Source organism: Eleutherodactylus coqui, chromosome 11, assembly GCF_035609145.1.
Source record: "Eleutherodactylus coqui strain aEleCoq1 chromosome 11, aEleCoq1.hap1, whole genome shotgun sequence".
In the NCBI taxonomy this organism is placed as follows: Eukaryota; Metazoa; Chordata; class Amphibia; order Anura; family Eleutherodactylidae; genus Eleutherodactylus; species Eleutherodactylus coqui.
In genome coordinates, this window is record NC_089847.1 from 70,357,469 (window position 1) to 70,377,481 (window position 20,013).

Genomic DNA, 20,013 nt, shown 5'->3' on the forward strand with positions numbered 1-20,013 from the left:
ACTATCTATAGTTTCTTTCCCTACTATACTGTAATTTTCCTCCCCCAAGTACCTAGTTTAACCCCTTGGTGACATCGGCTGCACATATGTGTTGGATGTGTGTGGAATGCGTATGGAATGCGCTTGCTCCATAAATGGCAAGTGTCGGCTATCTTTGACAGCTGACATCAGGCACAGCAGTAACTGTTAGAAATAATGCCAATTTCAACTATTAACCATTCAGATGCTGCAGCCAATTCTTCCTTTGTCACCTGAACAGCTCTCTGCCCTAACAAGTTCACATAGCAGCCAGTGATAGCCCCCAGACCTGCCATGTATCGTTCACTATAAAGCCCTGCCTGTGGCAAGGCTTAATAGAATGCCTGTAAGAATACAATATATTTCAATATTAAAATATTGCAATAAATTTTCTTAGTAATCAGTGTAAGCATGCATGCCACGCGGGTGGCTGCCAGGCGTATATGAGCTGTATTAAGTATGGGCTGGAGAAAGTATGATACAGTTTGACCATGGCAGTTAATAACATCCATCTACCTTCTCCCTCGCTCAACAGGTACGTTCATTTCTGCACAATCCCACTCCAAGCTGAACTCCTGCTATCTCCCTCTGCTTAAATCATCTGTGCTGCTTGCTTGCTGTGAATAGTGTATTTTGCATTTCATCTGTTTGCATCGGTACGTTCATTTTTGCACCATCCCACTCCAAGCTGAACTCCTGTTATCTCCCTCTGCTTAAACCATCTGTGCTGCTTGCTTGCTGTGAATAGTGTATTTTGCATTTCATCTGTTTGCATCAGTAAATGAAACTTTACTTTTAGTCACTTCTGCCATCCACCTCCCCCAAATGGCATTTTTCACCCATCCTTGCTGAGATGCTTTCCTTATCTAAGGAGAGCAATAAATTTCACTCCCCCCCCCTTTTGGTCATTAGGTTTGCAATGCTAAAGTCAGCTGGCTAGTCAATTGGAACCTGATTAGCCACTCCCAGCTGTTTCATAGTCGTACCTTAAACTTTCACTATGATATCAGTGTAAGCATGCATGCCACGCGGGTGGCTGCCACGCGTATATGAGCTGTATTAAGTATGGGCTGGAGAAAGTATGATACAGTTTGACCATGGCAGTTAACATCCACCTTCTCCCTCTCTCAACAGGTACGTTCATTTCTGCACCATCCCACTCCAAGCTGAACTCCTGCTATCTCCCTCTGCTTAAATCATCTGTGCTGCTTGCTGTGAATTGTGTATTTTGCATTTCATCGGTACGTTCATTTTTGCACCATCCCACTCCAAGCTGAACTCCTGCGATCTCTGTCTGCTTAAATCCTCTGTGCTGCTTGCTTGCTGTGAATAGTGTATTTTGCATTTCATCTGTTTGCATCGGTAAATGAAACTTTACTTTTAGTCACTTCTGCCATCCACCTCCCCCAAATGGCATCTTTCAGCCATCCTTGCTGAGATGCTTTCCTTATCTAAGGAGAGCAATAAATTTCACCCCCCCCCCCTTTTGGTCATTAGGTTTGCAATGCTAAAGTCAGCTGGCTAGTCAATTGGAACCTGATTAGCCACTCCCAGCTGTTTCCTAGTCGTACCTTAAACTTTCACTATAATATCAGTGTAAGCATGCATGCCACACGTATATGAGCTGTATTAAGTATGGGCTGGAGAAAGTATAATACAGTTTGACCATGGCAGTTCGACAGGGTAGGAGACAGGTAGGCCACAAACTCTGCCTAAATACTTTACACTTCAAAGCTATTGCTAATGCTGTCACTTCTGTTCTCATCATTGCTCTCAGTTTCAGAACTACTTTCAAGTGCCAACCTCTATTCACATTAGCCCCTCTCTCCTGTCCTCACCTATGCACAGCTCGCATGCAGTCTTTACCTTCTTGTTAAGCCTCAAACCCCCTCATGTCACTAACAAACATAACAGTCCTCATAAATCTCCTAATCATCTGCTAACCCTCACTATTCTGCTGTTACTAGCTGCTGGTGATATCTCTCCCAATCCTGGCCCACCCTCCACTGCTCCAAGCTATTACCCCCTACCGGACTCACTAATAAAATCCCCAAGCCCAACGGCTAGCCCATGCATACCCTACCCTGACTCCTTTAAATGTGCACTCTGGAACTGCCAGTCAGCATGTAATAAACTCCCCACCATCCACGACTTTTTTACTGCTAAATCTTTAAATCTGCTCGCTTTCACAGAAACGTGGATACAGCAGTCTGACACGGCCTCCCCTGCTGCACTGTCTTACAATGGCCTGCAGTTCCCCCATACCCCGAGACCAGATGACAGGCGTGGCGGACGAGTAGGTGCTCTTCTCTCCCCGAAATGTACCTACCAGGTCATCCATCCCCCCTGTACCCTCACTCACTTTTCCATCATTTGCGGTACATACGCTACGGCTTTTCCGCCCGCTGTCCATGCGAGTAGCAGTTAACTACTGCCCCCCAGGTGCTGCTCGCCTGTTTTTGGACCACTTTTCTGCCTGGCTCCCCCACTTCCTATCCTGCGAAATCCCAATCCTCATCTTAGGTGATTTTAACATCCCCACTAATGACCCTATCTCCCCATCTGCCTCTCAGCTTCTATCGCTCACCTCCTGCCTTGGTTTCTCTCAACTCACAGCCTCTCCCACTCACAGGGATGGCTACATTCTTAATCTGGTCTTCCTCCGTCTCTGCTCTGCTTCCAACTTCACTAACTCCCCTCTCCCGCTCTCGGATCACAACCTCCTCTTTCTCTGTCACGCTCCCTAACATCTCTCCAGACCTCTCTGTCCCCCATCTCTCTCCTCGCCTGCCCCAACCTGGCTGCCGCTCACTACAACACCGCTCTCAGACATGCCCTGGATAAAGCGGCGCTCCCCAGGACCCGAGCCATCCGATGTAAAATGCGGCAACCCTGGCTCATGCCTCAAACACGCTTCATCCGGCGGTGCTCAAGATGTGCTGAACGGCTATGGAGGAAATCGCAAACGTCCGCAGACTTCCTCCACTACAAATTCATGCTCAGAACCTACAACCTCGCCCTCCACCATACCAAACAAGTCTACTTCACCTCTCTAGTCTCCTCCCTATCGCACAACCCTAAACGGCTATTTGATACTTTTCACTCCCTTCTCAGCCCTAAACCACAGCCCTCGGTGACGGATCTCAGTGCTGAAGAGCTGGCTGCCTACTTCAAAAAGAAAATTTTTGACATCCGTCAGGAAATAACTTCCCAATCCCAGACTAGCCCTGACCCTAGTCTTGTCAGCACTGCATCTAGCTCCTGCGCACTGTCTGTACTCAGACCGGCGACAGAGGAAGAAGTCTCCAAATTGCTCTTCTCTGCTTGCCCCACCACCTGCGCTAGCGACCCTCTCCCCTCACACCTCCTCTGTTCCTTCTCCCCAGTGGTCATCTCCCATCTCACCACTATATTTAACCTTTCTCTGACCTCTGGCATCTTTCCCTTTTCTTTCAAACACGCCATCATATCCCCACTGCTAAAGAAGCTGACTCTGTACGCCACTGATGCTGCCAACTACCGACCCATCTCAAACCTCCCCTTCATCTCCAAACGACTAGAACGGCTGGTTTACTCCCGCCTTGTAAGCTATCTATCAGAGAACTCTCTCCTAGACTCCCTACAGTCTGGCTTTCGACCTCAACACTCGACTGAAACTGCCCTGACAAGGGTATCCAATGACCTACTGACAGCCAAATCGAGGGGCGATTACTCCCTACTGATCCTTCTCGACCTTTCCGCAGCATTTGACACTGTTGACCACAAACTCCTCCTCAGTATGCTACGCTCCATTGGCCTAAAGGACACTGCCCTCTCCTGGTTCTCCTCCTACCTATCTGACCGCTCTTTCAGTGTCTCCTTTGCTGGCTCTACCTCCCCTCCTCTTCCCCTTGCTGTTGGGGTCCCCCAGGGCTCGGTCCCCAGCCCCCTTCTTTTTTCAATCTACACAGCCCCTATTGGACAAACCATCAGGAGATTTGGCCTCCAATACCACCTGTATGCTGACGACACTGAGCTATACACCTCTTCCCGTGACATCTCTGCACCTTTACTCCAAAACATCACCAACTGTCTGTCCGCTGTCTCTAACACCATGTCCTCTCTCTACCTAAAACGAAACCTCTCTAAAACTGACTTACTGGTATTTCCACCCTCCACTAACCAACCTCCTCCTGACATCTCCATCTCAGTGTGTGGTGCCACCATAACATCTAGACAACGTGCCCGCTGCCTCGGGGTCAGATTCGACTCCGATCTCTCCTTTACCCCCTACATCCAATCTCTGGCCCGAACATGTCAGCTGCACCTCAAGAACATCGCAAGAATCCACTCTTTTCTCAGTGTGGGCACGTTAAAAATGCTTACTGTTGCCCTCATCCACTCCCGGCTCGATTATTGCAACTCGTTGCTGATCGGCCTCCCCTGCACCAGACTCTACCCTCTCCAATCCGTCCTAAATGCGGCAGCCAGGCTCATCTTCCTGTCCAGCCGCTACTCAGACGCCTCTGCCCTGTGCCAGTCACTGCACTGGCTGCCCGTTAAATACTGAATTCAATTTAAACTCGCTACCTTCATCCACAAAGCCCTCCACAGCGCAGCACCACCCTATATCGCCTCCCTCCTTTCAATCCATCATTGCCATGGAAGCCACTGTGGGGGACGCTATTGCCACTGAGGCCACTGTGGGGGACGCTATTGCCACTGAGGCCCCTGTGGGGGACGCTAGTGCCACTGAGGCCCCTGTGGGGAACGCTATTGCCACTGAGGCCACTGTGGGGGACGCTATTGCCACTGAGGCCACTGTGGGGGACGCTATTGCCACTGGGGCCACTGTGGGGGACGCTATTGCCACTGGGGCCACTGTGGGGGACGCTATTACCACTGGGGCCACTGTGGGGGATGCTATTACCACTGGGGCCACTGTGAGGGTCCCTATTACCACAGGGTCCACTGTGGGGGACGCTATTGCCACCGAGGCCACTGTGCGGGACGCTATTGCCACCGAGGCCACTGTGCGGGACGCTATTGCCACTGAGGCCACTGTGGGGAACGCTATTGCCACCGAGGCCACTGTGGGGGAAGCTATTGCCACCGAGGCAACTGTGGGGGACGCTATTGCCACCGAGGCAACTGTGGGGGACGCTATTGCCACCGAGGCAACTGTGGGGGACGCTATTGCCACCGAGGCCACTGTGGGGGATGCTATTGCCACCGAGGCCACTACTGAGGCCACTGAGGGGTCATTATTACTTCGGGGGTCGCTATTACTACTGGGGCCACTGTGAGGGTCCCTATTACCACAGGGGCCACTGTGGGGGACGCTACGGCCACCGGGGCCACTGTGGGGGATGCTACGGCCACCGGGGCCACTGTGGGGGACGCTACGGCCACCGGGGCCACTGTGGGGGGCCCTACGGCCACCGGGGCCACTGTGGGGGGCCCTACGGCCACCGGGGCCACTGTGGGGGGCCCTACGGCCACCGGGGGCCACTGTGGGGGGCCCTACGGCCACCGGGGGCCACTGTGGGGGGCCCTACGGCCACCGGGGGCCACTGTGGGGGGCCCTACGGCCACCGGGGGCCACTGTGGGGGGCCCTACGGCCACCGGGGCCACTGTGGGGGACGCTACGGCCACCGGGGCCACTACTGGGGCCACTGTGGGGGTCATTATTACTTCAGGGGACGCTATTACCACCAAGGCCACTGTGGGGGACGCTATTACCACCGGGGCCACTGTGGGGGATGCTATTACCACCAGGGCCACTGTGGGGGTCCCTATGGCCACCGGGGCCACTGTGGGGGTCCCTATGGCCACCGGGGCCACTGTGGGGGTCCCTATGGCCACCGGGGCCACTGTGAGGGTCCCTATGGCCACCGGGGCCACTGTGGGGGTCTCTATGGCCACCGGGGCCACTGTGGGGGTCCCTATGGCCACCGGGGCCACTGTGGGGATCCCTATGGCCACCGGGGCCACTGTGGGGGTCCCCATGGCCACCGGGGCCACTGAGGGGGTCCCCATGGCCACCGGGGCCACTGTGGGGGTCCCCATGGCCACCGGGGCCACTGTGGGGGTCCCTATGGCCACCGGGGCCACTGTGGGGGACGCTATTGCCACTGAGGCCACTGTGGGGGATGCTATTGCCACTGAGGCCACTGTGGGGGACGCTATTGCCACTGAGGCCACTGTGGGGGATGCTATTACCACTGAGACCACTGTGGGGGACGCTATTACCACTGGGGCCACTGTGAGGGTCCCTATTACCACAGGGGCCACTGTGGGGGACGCTATTGCCACCGAGGCCACTGTGGGGGACGCTATTGCCACCGAGGCCACTGTGGGGGACGCTATTGCCACCGAGGCCACTGTGGGGGATGCTATTGCCACCGAGGCCACTACTGAGGCCACTGAGGGGTCATTATTACTTCGGGGGTCGCTATTACTACTGGGGCCACTGTGAGGGTCCCTGTTACCACAGGGGCTACTGTGGGGGACGCTACGGCCACCGAGGCCACTGTTGGGGACGCTACGGCCACCGAGGCCACTGTGGGGGACGCTACGGCCACGAGGCCACTGTGGGGGACGCTACGGCCACCGGGGCCACTGTGGGGGACGCTACGGCCACCGGGGCCACTGTGGGGGGCCCTACGGCCACGGGGACTACTGTGGGGGGCCCTACGGTTACCGGGGCCACTGTGGGGGACGCTACGGCGACCGGGGCCACTGTGGGGGACGCTACGGCCACCGGGGCCACTGTGGGGGACGCTACGGCCACCGGGGCCACTGTGGGGGATGCTACGGCCACCGGGGCCACTGTGGGGGACGCTACGGCCACCGGGGCCACTCTGGGGGACGCTACGGCCACCGAGGCCACTGTGGGGGACGCTACGGCCACCGGGGCCACTGTGGGGGACGCTACGGCCACCGGGGCCACTGTGGGGGGCCCTACGGCCACGGGGACTACTGTGGGGGGCCCTACGGTTACCGGGGCCACTGTGGGGGACGCTACGGCGACCGGGGCCACTGTGGGGGACGCTACGGCCACCGGGGCCACTGTGGGGGACGCTACGGCCACCGGGGCCACTGTGGGGGATGCTACGGCCACCGGGGCCACTGTGGGGGACGCTACGGCCACCGGGGCCACTCTGGGGGACGCTACGGCCACCGGGGCCACTCTGGGGGACGCTACGGCCACCGGGGCCACTCTGGGGGACGCTACGGCCACCGGGGCCACTCTGGGGGACGCTACGGCCACCGGGGCCACTCTGGGGGACGCTACGGCCACCGGGGCCACTCTGGGGGACGCTACGGCCAACGGGGCCACTGTGGGGGGCCCTACGGCCACGGGGGCTACCGTGGGGGGCCCTACGGCCACCGGGGCCACTGTGGGGGGCCCTACGGCCACGGGGGCTACCGTGGGGGGCCCTACGGCCACCGGGGCCACTGTGGGGGACGCTACAGCCACCGGGGCCACTGTGGGGGATGCTACATCCACCGGGGCCACTGTGGGGGACGCTACGTCCACCGGGCCACTGTGGGGGACGCTACGGCCACCAGGGCCACTACTGGGGCCACTGTGGGGGTCATTATTACTTCAGGGGACGCTATTACCACCGAGGCCACTGTGGGGGACGCTATTACTACCGGGGCCACTGTGGGGGATGCTATTACCACCAGGGCCACTGTGGGGGACGCTATTGCCACTGAGGCCACTGTGGGGGACGCTATTGCCACCGAGGCCACTGTGGGGGACGCTATTGCCACCGAGGCCACTACTGAGGCCACTGAGGGGTCATTATTACTTCGGGGGTCACTATTACTACTGGGGCCACTGTGAGGGTCCCTGTTACCACAGGGGCCACTGTGGGGGACGCTACGGCCACCGAGGCCACTGTGGGGGACGCTACGGCCACCGAGGCCACTGTGGGGGATGCTACGGCCACTGGGGCCACTGTGGGGGACGCTACGGCCACCGGGGCCACTGTGGGGGACGCTACGGCCACCAGGGCCACTGTCGGGGACGCTACGGCCACCTGGGCCACTGTGGGGGCCGCTACGGCCACCTGGGCCACTGTGGGGGGCCCTACGGCCACGAGGGCTACTGTGGGGGGCCCTACGGCCACCGGGGCCACTGTGGGGGACGCTACGGCCACCGGGGCCACTGTGGGGGACGCTACGGCCACCGGGGCCACTGTGGGGGATGCTACGGCCACCAGGGCCACTGTGGGGGACGCTACAGCCACCGGGGCCACTGTGGGGGACGCTACGTCCACCGAGGCCACTGTGGGGGACGCTACGTTCACCGGGGCCACTGTGGGGGACGCTACGGCCACCAGGGCCACTACTGGGGCCACTGTGGGGGTCATTATTACTTCAGGGGACGCTATTACCACCAAGGCCACTGTGGGGGACGCTATTACCACCGGGGCCACTGTGGGCGATGCTATTACCACCAGGGCCACTGTGAGGGTCCCTATGGCCACCGGGGCCACTGTGAGGGTCCCTATGGCCACCGGGGCCACTGTGGGGGACGCTGCGGCCACCGGGGCCACTGTGGGGGCCCTACGGCCACCGGGGCTACTGTGGGGGGCCCTACGGCCACCGGGGCCACTGTGGGGGACGCTATGGCCACCGGGGCCACTGTGGGGGATGCTACATCCACTGGGGCCACTGTGGGGGACGCTATGTCCACCGGGGCCACTGTGGGGGACGCTACAGCCACCAGGGCCCCTACTGGGGCCACTGTGGGGGTCATTATTACTTCAGGGGACGCTATTACCACCGAGGCCTCTGTGGGGGACGCTATTACCACTGGGGCCACTGTGGGGGATGCTATTACCACCAGGGCCACTGTGAGGGTCCCTATAGCCACCGGGGCCACTGTGAGGGTCCCTATGGCCACCGGGGCCACTGTGGGGGTCCCTATGGCCACCGGGGCCACTGTGGGGGTCCCTATGGCCACCGGGGCCACTGTGGAGGTCCCTATGGCCACCGGGGCCACTGTGGGGGACGCTATGGCCACGTGGGCCCCTTTTGGGGACGCTATGGCCACGGGGGCCACTGTGGGGGACGCTATGGCCACGGGGGCCACTGTGGGGGACGCTATGGCCACGGGGGCCACTGTGGGGGACGCTATGGCCACGGGGGCCACTGTGGGGGACGCTATGGCCACGGGGGCCACTGTGGGGGTCCCTACGGCCACCGGGGCCACTGTGGGGGTCCCTATGGCCACCGGGGCCACTGTGGGGGTCCCTATGGCCACCGGGGCCACTGTGGGGGTCCCTATGGCCACCGGGGCCACTGTGAGCGGACGCTATGGCCACCGGGGCCACTGTGAGCGGACGCTATGGCCACCGGGGCCACTGTGAGGGGACGCTATGGCCACCGGGGCCACTGTGAGGGGACGCTATGGCCACCGGGGCCACTGTGAGGGGACGCTATGGCCACCGGGGCCACTGTGAGGGGACGCTATGGCCACCGGGGCCACTGTGAGGGGACGCTATGGCCACCGGGGCCACTCTGGGGGACGCTATGGCCACCGGCGGCCACTCTGGGGGACGCTATGGCCACCGGCGGCCACTCTGGGGGACGCTATGGCCACCGGGGCCACTACTGGGGCCACTGTTGAGGTCATTATTACTTCGGGGGGTGCCATTACCACCGAGGCCACTGTGGGGGGGCGCCATTACCACCGAGGCCACTGTGGGGGCGCCATTACCACTGAGGCCACTGTGGGGGGGCGCCATTACCACCGAGGCCACTGTGGGGGGGCGCCATTACCACCGAGGCCACTGTGGGGGGGCGCCATTACCACCGAGGCCACTGTGGGGGGGGGGGGCGCCATTACCACCGAGGCCACTGTGGGGGGGGCGCCATTACCACCGAGGCCACTGTGGGGGGGGGGGGGTGTGCCATTACCACCGAGGCCACTGTGGGGGGGGGGGGCACCATTACCACCGAGGCCACTGTGGGGGGCGCCATTACCACCGAGGCCACTGTGGGGGGGGCACCATTACCACCGAGGCCACTGTGGGGGGGTGCCATTACCACCGAGGCCACTGTGGGGGGGCGCCATTACCACCGAGGCCACTGTGGGGGGGCGCCATTACCACCGAGGCCACTGTGGGGGGGGGCGCCATTACCACCGAGGCCACTGTGGGGGGGGGGCGCCATTACCACCGAGGCCACTGTGGGGGGGCGCCATTACCACCGAGGCCATTGTGGGGGGACGCCATTACCACCGAGGCCACTGTGGGGGACGCCATTACCACCGAGGCCACTGTGGGGGGGCGCCATTACCACCGAGGCCACTGTGGGGGGCGCCATTACCACCGAGGCCACTGTGGGGGGCGCCATTACCACCGAGGCCACTGTGGGGGATGCCATTACCACCGAGGCCACTGTGGGGGACGCCATTACTACCGAGGCCACTGTGGGGAATGACATTACTACTGAGGCCACTGTGGGGAATGCTATTACTACTGAAGCTACTGTTGTGGTCGCTATTACTACTTGGGCCAATATGAGGGATGCTAATACTACTGAGGCCACTAAAGGGGATGCTATTACTACCAGGGGCAATAGAGGGGACGCTATTACTACTTGGGCTAATATAGGGGACGCTATTATTACTAGCGCCAATATAGGGGATGCTATTACTACTGGGGCCAATATAGGGGCGGCAATGAGGGACCCCATTACAATTGGGGCCACAATAGGGGACACTCTTACTACTGAGGCTGCAATAGGGGGTCACAATTTCTACTGGGGCCAATGTATGGGTCATTATTACTATTGGAGCCACCAATATAAGGGGTCGCTATTACTATACGGGGCGTATTTGCTGCAGAATTTACAGTAGCTGTAGCAGCAAAGTGAATGAGATTTCGAAAATCTCATCAACACGCTGTGGAAAAAATCTGCACAAAACCTGTGCTGATACTGACATGTGGTGCGGGATTTAATTCCACAGCATGTTAATCTTAAATATTATGTCTATCAATAGCCCATCCAGTGCTACAGCGTTATTCCTTCTTTTTTTTTAACGGCCCAGTCCTTTTTAGAATGATGGAGGTAAAAATTAAATGTCGTGATAAGCCATGCCCCTAACCCTTCCCCTGAACACACCTTGGGGCTCCATGAGAAACTTTTGCTTCACAAAGGATTCCATGGCTGAAAAAGTTTGAGAACCACTGGTCTAGGGCAGTGTAACAGTTAATGTTGCATATCTGGTGTATATTGAGTTAAGGTAACTTTACAAGGTGTGATCACACAAAAAATCACTGGAAACAGTAATTTTGAAGGGATAGGCATGAGAAATTGCTTAATTGTGACTGCCTTTAGGTGAGCTAAAAAACCACCGGCTGTCTCCAGCACACTCTGTCTCCATTCACTTAACGACAGTCGCTCCTGTGAGAAAGCACAGGAGCAATAGTCGCTGGGGTGGCTGTTCAGCACTTATGCACCCAACACTCATCCCATGTAAGGGTGGATTCACACAAGCGTGTTTATGTACGTAGAATTGTGCGCACAAAAACACGCGCCCATTCGAAACTTTGGTTCCCTATGGTGTGTTCACATGTCCGTGTTTTACAGGCATGCAAACGCACGTACCTGCAAAACATAGGACATGCGTGCACCATAGGTCCCTGGTGCACGTCAATATTCCCCCAGTGGGAAGTCCTCTTGTCACTTAAAACTGTGAGAATACTGTCACAGTGTTCAGTGTCAGTGTTCAGTGACAAGGGGACACCCGGGGGGAGTAAAGAATCCACTGCCACAGCTGTCATAGCTGTGGCAGAGGATTTCTTTATCTTTGTGGGGAGTAAAGAATCCCCTGCCACAGCTGTCACAACGTGTGATGCTTTGATGAGGTCTATGGGATTCGACACATTTGTGTCCTGCACTAATGTAACAGATACTCCTATGTTAGTAAATATCAACTCAGGCTCATAGAGGACCTTGAACACTGTAACTTTTAAGCTACACATCCAAGAGGAATAAACCGTCCCCTGCTCAAGAAAAGTCTGCTTACATAAAGCCTTCCTGAGTTATCCCCTTAGACAGGACTCTGCACCAGTAATTAAACAGATGCACAATTCTCTAGATTAACCAACTAGATTGCTTCATGGGCACTGAGCTACACCGAACTGTATGGCTGTTTAATTACCACTACCTCTATATCCCCTCCCTGCACTGATGTCTATGATTGGTGCACGGAATAAACTGACTAAATCAGTAGTCAGCTTCCTGTTACAGGAACAATGCTGAAGCCTGAAGCGTTGACTAATAGTTCCTTTAGGGTGCGTTCACATGAGCGTGTGCTTGTGCCGTACATAGATGCGTACAAAACAGCTTACCCACATCAGTGCAGGGAGGGGATATAGAGGTAGTGGTAATTGAACAACCATACAGCCTAACCAACTTCATCCTGGCAGGCCCTTCCTAAAAGTAGGGGATCGTCACAATAGCGTGTCCCTAGTTGGAAGATAGGGATGGATATATAGTAGATGGAAATTCTATCCATCCATCCATTGTTAGTGCAAACAATGATATTCGCTAGGATATGCTTTTGGGATCCAATTCTTAGAGGATAAGCCGCGCCCGGTCACCTTAAATAATTTTCTTGGATTAATAACTATAATAGTCCTGAAAGTCTTAATAACATGAGCGCAAAAGCACATCTTTATTTTATTTTTTTCTAAATGCTACTACATTACGCCCTCTCTGTGATATGGGTAGTTTGTCCATGCGCTCTACTTGTGACTTCTACTCGGATTATTGCAAGACCTTGGAACTACAGGATAATTACACAGGTCAACATTGATTTTGCATCAGCTTTAATTTTAGGTGTACTAGATGTAGTTTTTCTCGCTGATTCCAAATCTGTCTTCAGATTTTTCCCCGCACGTCTGAATCTTGAGATACACACATGTCGTTTTTGTGCTAAGATATGGTTTTAGCGCAAAAATTAATCCAGTTTTCTCTTTTTCAGACTCATTGAATTTACTCAAATTGCCTTATAATGGCTAGAAATTGCAAAAATTCACCAGACGCCTTTTGTTACATTTGTGGGCAATTTACGCTATTGTCACAGCGAAGAAAAATTACACCCGAAATTTCGAAAATTTATAAATTGTATTTTGGTTGTCCATTGGGAGATCAGGACAAAAAGTGGGCACCACATGTGGTTTGTACCGGTTGTTCCAGCCTATTACGAGATTGGTTAAACAAACGGAAGCCTTCTTTTCGATTTGCTGTACCTATGATTTGGAGAGAACCGAAAGACCATCTTACTGACTGTTACTTTTGTGCTGTTAATACCACCGTATTTTCGTCGAAAAATAAGCACCTAATTGTGTACCCGAATTTGGATTCAGCCATTAGACCGGTTCCTCACGACAGCTCCCTGCCTGTTCCAGTAACACCGACCGATGGTTTGGACTCTGTCGAAGACGAATTGGTGATTGATGATGCGTCTAGAGATGCGACTGATGTCGAATTTACACCTGACGACGATGGAAAGCCGAAGGTTTTTACGCAAGGTGAACTGAATGATTTGATTAGAGATTTGTCTCTCTCTAAAGAAAAAGCTGAACTTTTGGCATCAAGACTGAAAGAAAAACATTTGCTTGCAGCTGGTGCTAAAATCTGCCACTATCGAAAGCGCAACAGTGATTTATCTAGATTTTTCACCGTTGATGGACCATTGTGTTACTGCAATGATATTAATAGCCTTTTTGAAAATTTATCCCAGGTACATTTCCCTGGTGATTGGCGTCTTTTTATTGATTCGTCGAAGACAAGTTTGAAAGCCGTATTGCTGCACAATGGCAATGAGAAGCCTTGCATTCCAATTGCTCATTCGGTACACTTGAATGAAACTCACGAAAATATGAAAATACTACTTGAAGCTATTGATTACAAAACTCATCAATGGAACATTTGCGGCGATTTGAAAGTAATTGGCATGTTGATGGGTATGCAAACAGGATTCACCAAGTTTTGCTGTTTTCTTTGTTTGTGGGATAGCCGTGCTGTAAACGACCACTATAAAAAACGCGATTGGCATTTGAGAACTGAATACGAGCCCGGTGTCAGCAGCGTCCATCATACTCCGTTGGTTGATCCACGTAAAATTTTTTTGCCGCCACTGCACATCAAGCTTGGTTTGATGAAAAATTTTGTGAAAGCGATGGGTAAACCTGAATCGGCGGGTTTTCAATTTTTGGTTGAAAAATTTCCCAAGATTAGTGCGGCTAAATTAAAAGAAGGCATCTTCGTCGGTCCTCAGATTCGAGAGGTTATGAAAGACGATCGATTTGAACAGTCACTAAACCCAGACGAAAAAGAGGCATGGAAAGCGTTCGTGTGGGTGTGTGAGAACTTTCTCGGAAATCATAAATCGCCTGAATACGAAACTGGAGTTCAGCGGCTTCTGAAATCATTTCAAAAGATGGGCTGTCGCATGTCACTAAAAATGCATTTTTTACATTCGCATCTGACATTTTTTCCAGAAAACTTGGGCGCTGTGAGCGATGAACAAGGTGAACGATTCCACCAAGATATACAGGTGATGGAAACACGTTATCAAGGGTTTTTGAATGAAAGCATGATGGCTGACTACTGTTGGATGCTTTATCGTGATGAACCAGAAAAAGTCTACAAAAGAAAGTCATATTCACAGAGATTTTGATAGATAGGTGTGATGAGAATGTTGCTTTTAATTTTATATTCGTTAATAAAGTTTGAATGGATGAAAAATGTTTTAATTAACTATTCAGTTCTAAATAAATATTAGATAATGAATTATATTTATATGCTTAACGATATACAGTATGCCAAAAACGGAATTTAGAATATCTCAATAACTGGACGTGCTGGAAAAAAACTAAGAACAGATTTGAAATCAGCGCAAAAAATTGATTAAGAAAATCGTGATTTTAAGCCTGATGCTTCCAAAAAGTTTTTTTTTGTTGACCTGTGTTATTAACGTCGCCCAGGACATTAGGGTGCTAGCGAGTTGTACCCCAACCAGGGACCCTGCTAAAAACACTAGCTAAGTCCCTCTACAGCACTTATTAAACTGTGCATAATATTAAATTACATTATGCATTAAGGCGCTGTCCCACTCATTTCTGCTATTTCTTCCACTATATAAGGCACTTGTCAGGCCTCACATGGAATACTATATACCAGTGATGGCGAACCTTTTAGAGACCGAGTGCCCAATTTGCAACCCAACACCGACTTATTTATTGCAAAGTGCCAATACGGCAATGTAACCGGAAGGGCGGTTTCAGAGGAGTTTGAATGGCCTGATTTAAAAAAAACAAACGGTTCATGCGCAACTATGCTCTGTAGTGGTGAACATAATTACACATATGGCCTTCTGTTTTAAGCCTTAGGGGTAGTTTTTAGGCGAACATGCTTTCCCCCCTTATGCTGCTGTAATATACACGGCCGTATAACGGGACAAAAAAAAACACTGAAGCCAATGGATTTCAGTGGTTTTGTTTTAACTAGTTCTTTACTTGCCCTTTAATACTATGGCCGAGAAAAGATTAGCCCTGCTCTGTAGTAAATAGGTTGTGCGGGGAAGATCGGGCAATGCCTAATTTCCCACAGTTTTTTTCCAACTCCTGCGCTCTGGTGCAGAGTGTGAATGACCAGCAAAAGGGAAGAAATTGCCCTCATTCAGGCGCACCCACGCCCTGTACTGGTGAGCGGGGGTGCGCATACGGCCATCTGTTTTCACCCTAAATGGCCTACTCTGGTCTTCAGCTCAGTTGTGTAGGCAGAGATAAGGTAGGCTTAGGGCCCACACCCACTTGCGTTTTTTTAATGCTGTGATATCGCTGTGTTTTTTTTAACACGATTGTCAATGGGACTTTCTAATGTTAAAAACGCATTGCACTAAAATCACAAAGCACCAACTTGGGATGTGTTTTTAACATTAGAAAGTCCCATTGACAATCGCAGCGATATCGCAGCGTTAAAAAAAACACAAGTGGGTGTGAGCCGTCATTGAGAGGGGTGAACTGTGTAACAAAGACAGCGATACAATTGACAGGTCGCGGATTAAATTCCGCACCACAAGTCAGTTTCGCACATGTTTTGTCCGGGTTATTTCCGCAGCTTGTGGACGAGATTTTCTTGTCCACTTTGCCAATACTGTAAATATTGCAGAATACCACTCCGTGTGAACCCCACCGATATGTTTACAGTTCGCTTATTAACGCCTTCCTGCTATATAACGTACATTTAGGTCACGCAGGTGCGGGGTATGTATGAAGAGAGATCGCGGGGCAACCTCTCTTCATACAGCATGGGTGAAAGCTGTTTACTACACCTGAATCCCACGGGCAATAGATGCAATTGGCAGCAACTTTTAAATTCCTGCAAACGATGTTTGGGTGTCCCGTACGCCCACCTCCTGTGTGAGATGGCTTGATAGGCTGCCTGTCAGATCGCAGTATGATGTAATGCTATTTAATTTTAAAAAATTAAATGTGTTTGAAAAAAAATAAAAATACAGAAAAAATAAACTATTAGTTTGGTATTGCAGTAATTGTACTGATCCGTAGTATAAAGGTAACAGGTCATTTTTGTTGCAGTTTGTGCGCCGTAGAATCAAAATGCAGCGAAAGATGACGGAATGTTTTTTTTTTTTCATTTACTCCACTTAGAATTTTTTAAAAGTTTTTCAGCACATTATATGGTGCGTTAAATAGCACCCTTGAAAAACACAACTCGTCCCACAAAAACAAGCCCTCATACAGTGACGTCGATGCATAAATAAAGGAGTTACGATTTTTTAAAAGGGGGGAGGAAAAAACGAAAATGGAAAAAAAGGGGCGGCGTCATTAAGGGGTTAAATGTGACCTTTGAGACACCTGCACACAGCTGGGTCAGATCCCGCAGCGGAATCCAACCCTGTGCCTGGCCAGTGACCTCCGCGTACCTATCTGGATTCTTCATAATCTGTACAGCAGATGTGTCAGACAGCACGCATGCACAGTACAGATTATGTCGCGTCGACACGGGTCCTGTGGCCATTCTGCAATCATGACTGCAAAATGGGCGCAGGACAAACTGCTTCCATTGACTTCAATGGAGCCGTCCATGCGTAGCCCTCACAGAATTGCTGCATGCTGCGATTTATCCTCTGCGAGCAGAAAATTGCAATTTCTGTTAATGGAAGTGAAACCACGTATTTCCCTGGCATGCTATGGGGCGGTATTTGCTGTGGAGTCCAGAGGCGGATGCCCGCTGTGGACTCCGAAATGCAAATCCGCTGTATGCGTTTGGCCAGAATAGAACATGCTGCGATTTTCCATCCGCGAGCGAAAAGTCGCAATTGACTTCCGCTCGTGGACTTGGAAAAGTGATTTTCCACAGCGTGTCTGCGCAGTATTTGCTGTGGAATCCGGAGGCGGATGTCCGCTCCAGATTCCGCAGTGCAAATCCGCCCATGTTCATGTGTGCAGCGGGCAGTTGGTGAGCTGAGAAGTGGTTAGCAGTGAAACCCTTCTGTCAGTTACTTACTTCCTCAAGCTTCTGTACATTCAGGTGTTTCTTACAGGAACTTATACTAATCTTGCCCCTATCTTTGCAGTACGTGCTCTTTGCTTCTTACATCACCCAGGCAGCTATCGTCTTGGTCTTCCTTTTAACCTCCGCCCAGGTTTTCCTTACTGCTGCACTCCAGCTCCGCTCCACCCCGCTCACAGGACAATCACATTGAGTGCAGGCTGCCGTCGGCTCCGCATATGAATTGCCCGCCTTCGTTCTGACAGGGGAGGAAGCGCTCTGATTAGGCTGCTGTGCGGAGGGGAGGGGGGAACGAGGAGCTGCTAGATAACAGCGTGTGCCGGCAATCCCCTTCACCTCAGGCTGCCGTCAGCTCTGGATTTGAACTGCCCGCCTGTACTTCTGACAGGGGAGGAAGCTCTCCTATTGAGCTGCAGTGCGGAGGAGCGGGTGATACTAGCGAACAGCACGCGTGCCGGCAGAAAGGGCTCGGCGTGCCCTCTCCGGCACGTGTGCCATAGGTTCGCCAACACTGCTATATACTGTGTACAGTTCTGGACACTGGTGCTCAAGAAAGATGTTGCAGCACTTGAGGGGATTCAAAGAAGGGCAACTAAATTAAGAAACGGAATGGGAGGACTGGAATACCCAGAGAGGCTATCAAAATTGGGATTAGTCATTTGGTCGCCCCTTAACCATCTTTTTTCCAGGGTGAATATATATAAATACATTAGGGGACAATACAAGGATTTTTCCCATGAACTGTTTATACCCAGGACTGCAATGGTAACAAGAGATATGCGCAGTACATTACGCGGACGTATGCAGGGCCAAGGCCAGGCTCACAGCTGGGAGGCCCACAGTGGATTCCACATATGTCTATGTGAGCTCGGAATTATTGAGATTACTACCTGTCATACGTAATTTACAAGAAGTCCCTGGGAATGCTCACCTTCCTGCAGTTCCAGGAGCAGCTTTTTGAGTGCCTTCTGTGCGAGACCACCGCACCTCAGCAAGCTTATGAAGCCTCACAGAGCGTCACTTTTTACACCCCATCCCAGCCGCTAAGGTTAAGAAATAGCCCCCAAAAAGCATGAGAGGAAGAGGGACACCCGGTGTTATTGCCCCATGTGCCCGTCCCAACTGGACTTCCGTAATTACCCGTCTTCTGACATACCACAGAGTTTACATTATTACTTTGATTTAAGATTTAGGGAATGCCAAAAAGGGCGGGGGGGGGGGGCTATTTTTAGGGAGTCAATTTTTGTTCCACACAAGTGAGCAATGGGGCCTGGAATTTATTCAGTTGTGCTCTGAAATCCAATGGGTGTTCCCTCCATTATAGGCCTAGCCATGTGTTCTATAAGCAGATTGGCGCCACAATGGGTATTTTTCTTAACACGTGACAAACAGGGGTATCCATTTTGGGGTGCAAGTCTTCATTCATATGTGTGCTATACAAAAAAAACCCTGTTTTTAAAATTAAAACGATTGCCAAAAAAAAGGAAAATCATAATTTTGTTCCTTCTGCCTTGCTTAGATTAATTCAAATACTGTGGGATCAAAATACACAGTACACTCCTAAATGAATTCAGTAAGGGGTCTAGTTTTCAAAATGAGGTTGTTTGTGGGGGTTCTCCATCGTTTTTGCTGCTCAAGGGCTCTACAAGTGTGCAATGGGGCCTAAATCACCTTCAAGCAAAATTTCGGTTCTGAAAGCCACCGGCTGCTCTTTTCGGTTTGGGCCCCGTTGTGCATATGAACATAAGATTAGTGCCACAATGAGTAGGTTTCTGAGCACAGGACAAACAGGGGTATCCATTTTGAGGTGCAAGACTTCATTCATATGTGTGCTATGTAGAGATGAGCGAGCACTAGAGATGAGCGAGCATACTCGTCCGAGCTTGATACTCGTTCGAGTATTAGGGTGTTCGAGATGCTCGTTACTCGTGACGAGTACCACGCGATGTTCGGGTTACTTTCATTTTCTTCCCTGAGAAATTTGCACGCTTTTCTGGCCAATAGAAAGACAGGGAAGGCATTACAACTTCCCCCTGCGACGTTCAAGCCCTATACCACCCCCCTGCAGTGAGTGGCTGGCGAGATTAGGTGTCACCCGAGTATTAAAATCTGCCCCTCCCGCGGCTCGCCACAGATGCATTCTGACATAGTTCAGGGAAAGTGTTGTTGATGCCGGAGCTGCTGTAGGGAGAGTGTTAGGAGTGATTTTAGGCTTCAAGAACCCCAACGGTCCTTCTTAGGCCATAGAAATCGCAGATCGCACCTATGTGCGATCTGCGATTTCTGTTCTCTTCTCTATATGCGCTCAATGGGGCCGGCGGCAGCAGCGCCGTCCCATTGAGAACATATAGAAGACAAATCATTCTTCTCTGCCACAGCTATAACAGCTGTGGCAGAGAAGAACGATGTTTGCCCATTGAATTCAATGGAGCCAGCAATACAGC

The 20,013-nt window shown here is 52.6% G+C and overlaps 1 protein-coding gene across 5 annotated transcripts in view; it reads right to left on the bottom strand.

Moving 5' to 3' along the window:
• The window catches only part of LOC136581891 (serine/threonine-protein kinase D1-like), a 339,882-nt gene that overhangs the window by 120,818 nt on the left and 199,051 nt on the right, over positions 1–20,013 (bottom strand). The gene's annotated exons all lie outside the window — the stretch shown is intronic.